Source organism: Pantherophis guttatus, chromosome 17 (genome assembly GCF_059756535.1).
Source record: "Pantherophis guttatus breed Tessera chromosome 17, ASM5975653v1, whole genome shotgun sequence".
Lineage (NCBI taxonomy): Eukaryota > Metazoa > Chordata > Lepidosauria > Squamata > Colubridae > Pantherophis > Pantherophis guttatus.
The window spans coordinates 8,299,600-8,306,422 of NC_142079.1; the positions used below are offsets into that span (position 1 = coordinate 8,299,600).

General features: G+C 41.3%; 1 long non-coding RNA gene across 1 annotated transcript; it reads right to left on the reverse strand.

Moving 5' to 3' along the window:
- Positions 1-2,069: 2,069 nt before the first annotated feature.
- Positions 2,070-6,403, reverse strand: LOC148111675 (uncharacterized). The gene is made up of 2 exons (XR_015730266.1): positions 5,350-6,403; positions 2,070-2,741 (listed from the first exon to the last, which is right to left on the reverse strand). It is a non-coding gene; the product is annotated as an uncharacterized LOC148111675 (long non-coding RNA).
- Between the last annotated feature and the right edge of the window lie 420 nt (positions 6,404-6,823).

The following is a 6,823-nucleotide window of genomic DNA, read 5'->3' on the forward strand; positions in this document are numbered from 1 at the left end:
TCCTAATTTCTTGTTAGCCAAGACCTGTATGTTATATGTGTTCCATCAAAAGGAAAAAGAAGTAAAAAAAAAAAAATCTTAGCCTGTGCAGAAATGAATACATTAACCTTGACGATTAAAGATAGAGAAGACTCAGAATATTTTAAAATATGGAATGATTGGAAAAGAGATATAAATGATTAATTATATAAATATGTATAAATATGTGATGAGTAGAATATTTTGTTAGTGATGAAATGATATTGTGGACGGGATAAGGATCAAAAGAGAAGAAATGACAACTATACAGAAGAAGAAAGATTTTTGGAAGATAACACCAAGATGTCACAGGGAAGAGAAAACTGATGTAACATCCTAGGGCTAAAAGATACTTCAGAGGTCATCTAGTCTAACCTCCTACTCAGAGAAGGAGATCTTATACCAACCTGGTCCAATCACTTTTGGAAAACTTCCAGGGATATTAACTCCAATATAAACCACTATCCCCAATAACGGAAGCATTATTATTCATTTAAATGTATCGGCTACTCAGCTCCAGAGGGCTCTGTACACAGTTAATATATTCTTCAATAACAATATAGTAGTTTACTGTTCAACAATTCTTTTTTAAATTGGTTATTAGTACAGGTGGTCCTGGACTTACGACCACAATTGAGCCCAACATTTCTGTTGTGTTAAGCGAGACATTTGATAAGTGGGTTTTGTCCCATTTCACGAACTTTCTTGCCCCGGTTGTTAAGTGAATCCCCGAGTTACTAACTCGGTTGTTAAATGGCTTCCCTATTGATTTTGCTGATCAGAAGGTCGCAAAAGGAGAGCCTATGACCCGGGGACACCGCAACGATCATAAGTAGGAGTCCGTTGCCAAGCGTCTCAATTTGGATCACGTGATGCTACAAAGGTCGAAAGTGTGAAAAACGGTCATAAATTCCTTTTTTCCAGTGCCATCATTGTAACTTTGAACGGTTCATAAAGTCCGGGAATTATCTGTACAGTAGTGGTCAAAATTGTGGAAACCTTTTTGGGAAAAGTGTATTTTTGAGGTTTGATGGCTAATAACACCATTTTTTGGGGGGGGGGAGTTTTAAAATAATCCTATTCCACTGCTGGAATGGCCTGGGAATAGCCCAGACCTTAACCCAATGGAAAATCTATGAAGCCGACTCAAGAAACTTGTTAGTCAGAAGCGACCCAGCAATCAAACCCAGTTAATAGAAGCCATCCTTCAACCTTGGTTTCACATTAGAACAGCTGCAGAACTCAAAGACTTGGTTCACTCCATGGGAAGACGTTGTAAGGCCATCATTCATGCTACAGGTTACCCAGCTAAGGATTAACTGACATGGTGATCATTTTTGTATATCTCATTTTTTTCCCTAAGTGTTTCACTTTTCTTCTTTGTACTGTAACGGCTATTCTAATAGCAAATCCTTAATAAAAGTTATTGCATTACATTCTTTTCTTTTTTTTCCCCCCACCACAATACTGAGTTCTACAGATCTCTGGATAGTCTTGATCCAATTCTCTTTCCATTGATTTAGAATTTTATGGTACTGCTCCTCCAAAAAAAGTGGGGTTATTAGCTAGTTTTAGAAAATACACTTTCCCCAAAAGGTTTCCACAATGTTGGCCACTCCTGTATTTCCTGTTCATTAGTAATACACCGTGGACGTCACCGTGGAATGGCTCCACAGACATACCTCCAGTGAAGGGGGCACCTACAACTCCTGCAGGCTGATTAAATTGTGCATGAGAATGACCCAACGGGAGAAGCGAAGGCCAACAAGGAACCACTAACCACACCTCCCAATGAATAAACGCGGAATGAAACCAGCTCCAAATGTTGGCTTTGCGTGCTTTGGAAAGCTCAAGACAGAAGCTCCCTTGCCTTTCCGCAGGGTGAGAAATTGTGGAATTTCAGAGAAATATCTAAGCCACCTTCCATCTCCTCCACTCCAACCATGTGCAGATCGGAGGGGCCCCAGGTTCTTTTCTCTCCACCCCACCCCACCCCTCCCACCCCTCGCCTCGGAACGGAAAGAGAGGGAAAGGGGTAAAAGGGTCGAAGATTAAAATGTAAACAGCAAAATTTATTATAATTAGAAGAGTGTTTCAAATTATTTCCTTAAACGGGCACATAATTTACTTCCAGCCAAGGTCTCTATTGGTGGTGAAAGAGGAAACTGCTCAACCCTCCGGTGACCTTTGACCCCGGGGGTCAGCCCAGATGTCATGGTTCATAAGCAAGGACGAAAACGCTCACGTTTCCCAGGCTTTTCGGCGCCTGCTCTGGGATGCTTCCAACATGTAGGTTTCCTTTGAACTAACCACTCATACCTGAAAGGAAACTTCAAAATAAATCCTGACCCTCAAAAGGGATGAGAAACTGAAAAAAAGAAGAATGCGGAACGTAATGCGAGGAATGAGTTGGGGCAGGGTGGGAGGTTGGGGAAAGGAGGTCTGTTGGAAAATCGAACATGGAATCGTGGAGTTGGAAGCAACCTGCTGCTCGAAGCCGGAGTCTTACAATAACCTGGTCAAATGGTTGTCCGATGTCCTTTTTTTATGAAAGCCTCCAATTTCTGGAAGCAAGTCATTCCGCTGATTAATTGTTCTCACTGTTAGGAAATCTCTCCTTCGTTCTAGGTTGCTTCTCCCCTTGATTAGTTTCCATCCATTGCTTCTCATCCTGCCTTCTGGATGAGAATAGTTTGACTTCTCTGTGGCAGCCCTCAAAAGTTCTAAGGGGAAAAAAAAAATCTCTTACAGGTTGCTTTTGAACTCTCTCTGCAACGCTCCTTAAATTTTTTTTAAAAAATTTGATTTATATGCCACCCTTCTCCGGAGACTCAGGGCGGCTTACAATGCATTAAGCAATAGCCTTCATACTTTTGTATATTTATACAAAGTCAGCTTATTGCCCCCACAAACTGGGTCCTCATTTCACCTACCTTAGAAAGGATGGAAGGCTGAGTCAACCTTGAGCCTTGGTGAGATTCGAACTTGCAGTAATTGCAGGCAGCTGAATGTTAATAACAGGCTATTAGTCTGCTGCATCACCAGGCTCTTTTATTATTATTATTAATTTAATTTATATACCGCCCTTCTCCCAAAGGGACTCAGGGCGGTGTACAGCCAGCATAAAACACACAAATATAAAACTTAAAAACAGTTTAAAAATCTTAAATAGTTTGGCCCGTATCTAATTAAAATAAACTACTCCCTGGGTGTAGCTTTTCTCCCTAAAATCAAGGTAGCCTAAAATCAAAGGAGCCTTGGTGGCGCAGTAGACTTAAAGTGCTGTTAAGTAGCACCAGCTGCCTGCAATTACTGCAAGTTCAAATCTCACCAGGCTCAAGGTTGACTCAGCCTTCCATCCTTTCGAGGTAGGCAAAATGAGGACCCGGATTGTGGGGGCAATAAGCTGATTTTGTATATAAAAAAAGAACACCGCTTAGGGGCCCCCGAAAGCCCTACTAAGCAGGTATATACAAAAGTATGAAGGCTATTGCTTAACGCATTGTAAGCTGCCCGGAGTCTCCGGAGAAGGGTGGCATATAAATCGAACCAATAAATAAATAAATAAATAAATAAATAAATAAATAAATAAATAAATAAATAAATAAATAAATAAATAAATAAATAAATAAATAAATAAATAAATAAAAGGTAAATCGCTCCAAACTCGATTGCAGAAAATATGACTCTGGAATGCACTACCTGATTCTGTAGTTTCTTCCCCAAACCCCCATAACTTTAACCTTAAACTGTCTACTGTTGACCTCACCCCATTCCTAAGAGGTCTGTAAGGGGCGTGCCTACGGTCCCTGTCCTAATATTCCTTTTTTACTTACTCTTTTCATATATTCAAATTATGTTTATACTTTTGCCTGTTATCCTATATATGCTTGACAAAATAAATAAATAAATAAAAATAAAATACTAATCCACCCCCGGCTGTAATTCCCCAATCCTTTTCTTTGCTCAGTTCTCATCAGAGGTGGGGTTTCAGCAGGTTCTGACCAGTTCTGGAGAACCGGTAGCGGAAATTTTGAGTTGTTCGGAGAACCGGTAGTAAAAATTCTGACTGGCCTTGCCCGCATCTATTCTCTGCCTCCCAAGTCCCAGCTGATAGGGAGGAAATGGGGATTTTGCAGTAACCTTCCTCTGGAGTGGGGTGGGAATGGAGATTTTACAGTATCCTTCCCCTGCCACGCCCACCAAGGCATGCCATGCTCACCAAGCCACACCCACAGAACTGGTAGTAAAAAAACATTTGAAACCCACCACTGCTTCTCATCATCTAAGGTTGATTAGGCAAAAAAAAAAGCCAATACAGTCCTAGGTTGCATCAAGAAAGAAAGAATTAGAATAGCGTGGAAGGGATCTTGGAAGGTCTTCTAGTCCAACCCCCTGCAGAACCAGGAGATCGTAATCCATTTCAGACAAGTGAATGTCCAGTCTCTTCTTAAAAACCTCCAGGGATGAAACATCTACAGCTTCTGAAGGCAACTTCTGTTCCACTGGTTAATTGTCCTCGCTGTTAGGAAGTTTCTCCTTAATTCCAGGTTGCTTCTCTCCTTGATTAATTTCCATCCATTGCTTCTTGTCCTGCCTTCAGGGGCTTTGGAGAATAGCTACACATACCCTGTTCCTGTAACCGTTCTTCATATGTTTTAGCCTCCAGCCCCCTAATCATCAATACTCAAATCACGCACAATTTCCTCGCATAGCCACCCAAGTAAGCATGGTGTTATTTATTTATTTATTTATTTATTTATTTATTTATTTATTTTATTTAAATTTGTATACCTTCTCCTGGTGGACTCAGGGCGGTGCACAGCCAAGTAAAAAACATCCAATACAAAATTTAAAATATAAAAGAATTATATCCTTTGGCCAAAAATTAAGAACCTTACGACTAAAACCCATTAAACAATTAAAAATCTAATATCTCAAAAACGGTGGGGAGGGGGGTGTTTCACGCCAGCCCTGCTTGATGGAAGAGAAAAGTTTTTAGGGCGCGGCGAAAAGCCCGGAGATCTGATATCCTCCTCCTATTTATTCATTCGTTTGTTTGTTTGTCAACAAATACAAGGAAACAAGTAACAGTATAGACATAGACATGGACGCATGAAAAAAAAATTGGCACAAATAAAAGGATAGAAATAGGCAAAACATAGAACAGTGATGGCTTACCTTTTTCCCTTGGTTGGTTTCATATTGCTATGTGTGGCTTAGATTTGACCATTTCAGTTGCAACATTTCTGGAGCCAGTTTACGTACCACACAAAATTAAGCAAACTAATGACATGATATATGACCTAATCAGGGGTGGGTTCTACTTACCTTTATTGCCGGTTCGCAGTTTGGGAGTTCAAGTCTCACTGGTTCAAGACTGACTCAGCCTTCCATCCTTCTGAGGTCGGTAAAATGAGGACCCAGATTGTTGAGGGCAAGATGCTGACTCTGTAAACCTGTTAGAGAGAGCTATAAAGCACTGTGAAGTGGTATATAAATCTAAGTGCTATTGCTATTGTTCTTCCTTTTCTCCTTCCTCCCTTCCTTCCTTCCTTCCTTCCTTCCTTCCTTCCTTCCATCCATCCATCCATGGTGCACAATGGTTAGAATGCAGTATTGCAGGCTGACTCTGCCCACAGCTACGTGTTCTGACCGGATCAAGGTTGACTCAGCCTTCCATCCTTCCAAGATCGGTAAAATGAGGACCCAGATTGTTGGGGGCAAGAGGCTGACTCTATAAACCACTTAGATAGGGTTGCGAAGCGGTATATAAATCTTAAGTGCTATTTCTATTGCTATTTTTGCCTCCAGTCCCCTAAATCATCTTTGTTGCTCTTCTCTGCACTCTTTGCCAGACTCTCAACGTCGTTTTATATGGTGGCAACCAAACCTGGGTGCCATATTCCAAGGATGGTCTTAGCAAGGCATTTTAAAGGTCCCACCTGAAGTTTCTCGGAAGGGACATGACTTTTTCCGCCCCTCTAAAACTCTTCAAGGACTAGAAGGAACTTGAAGTGGATCCTGCTGTCCCAAGGAGGATGAAGAGCAGAAGATGGCAGCATGTTGGCTGCTTGGAGTTGTCCATGGTCCTGCAAATGTAGACCTCACCCAAACCCTCCTTTGAAGTAAATTTTGATTCATTTCTGTAGGTCTTATTCTGAAGATGGATTGCTACTTCAACAATATTCAGATATTCATTATTTCTGGTCAAGCTTTGACTACTCTTCTCCAGCCTGACGCCATCCAGTTATGTTGGGACAGCAATGCTTGGAATTGCAGCTAACAAGGTAGAACATAGAATAATGGAAGGGATCTCGGAGGCCTTCTAGTCCAACCCCCTGTTTCAGTAGGAGACCACATACCATTTTTTGGACAAATGGCTGTCCAATCACTTCTTGAAAGCCTCTGGTGCAAAAAAAAAAATGCAAAACAAATACAAGTACACAATGATACATATAACATGCATATTATACATCCAATATTACAATTAGTACATATGTCTAATCCAGGGGTCAGCAACCTGCGGCTCCGGAGCCACATGTGGCTCTTTGGGCCCTCTGCTGTGGTTCCCTGTCAGGTGATCCCACCTACTGGCTGGCCCCACCCCTCGCCCTCCCCTCCCAGTCATTCCTCCCCTGGCTTGAGAAGGTAAGGGCGACGAGTTCTGGGTATATCAGTAAAGAAAGAAGCAGACATCCTGTGAGTTCTGGAACTTAAAATTTTAAAAGAATTAAAATTTTATTTTACTAAGCTTTCGTCAGCCATCTGCTGACATCGTCAGAGTATTATAGGATATTACTGT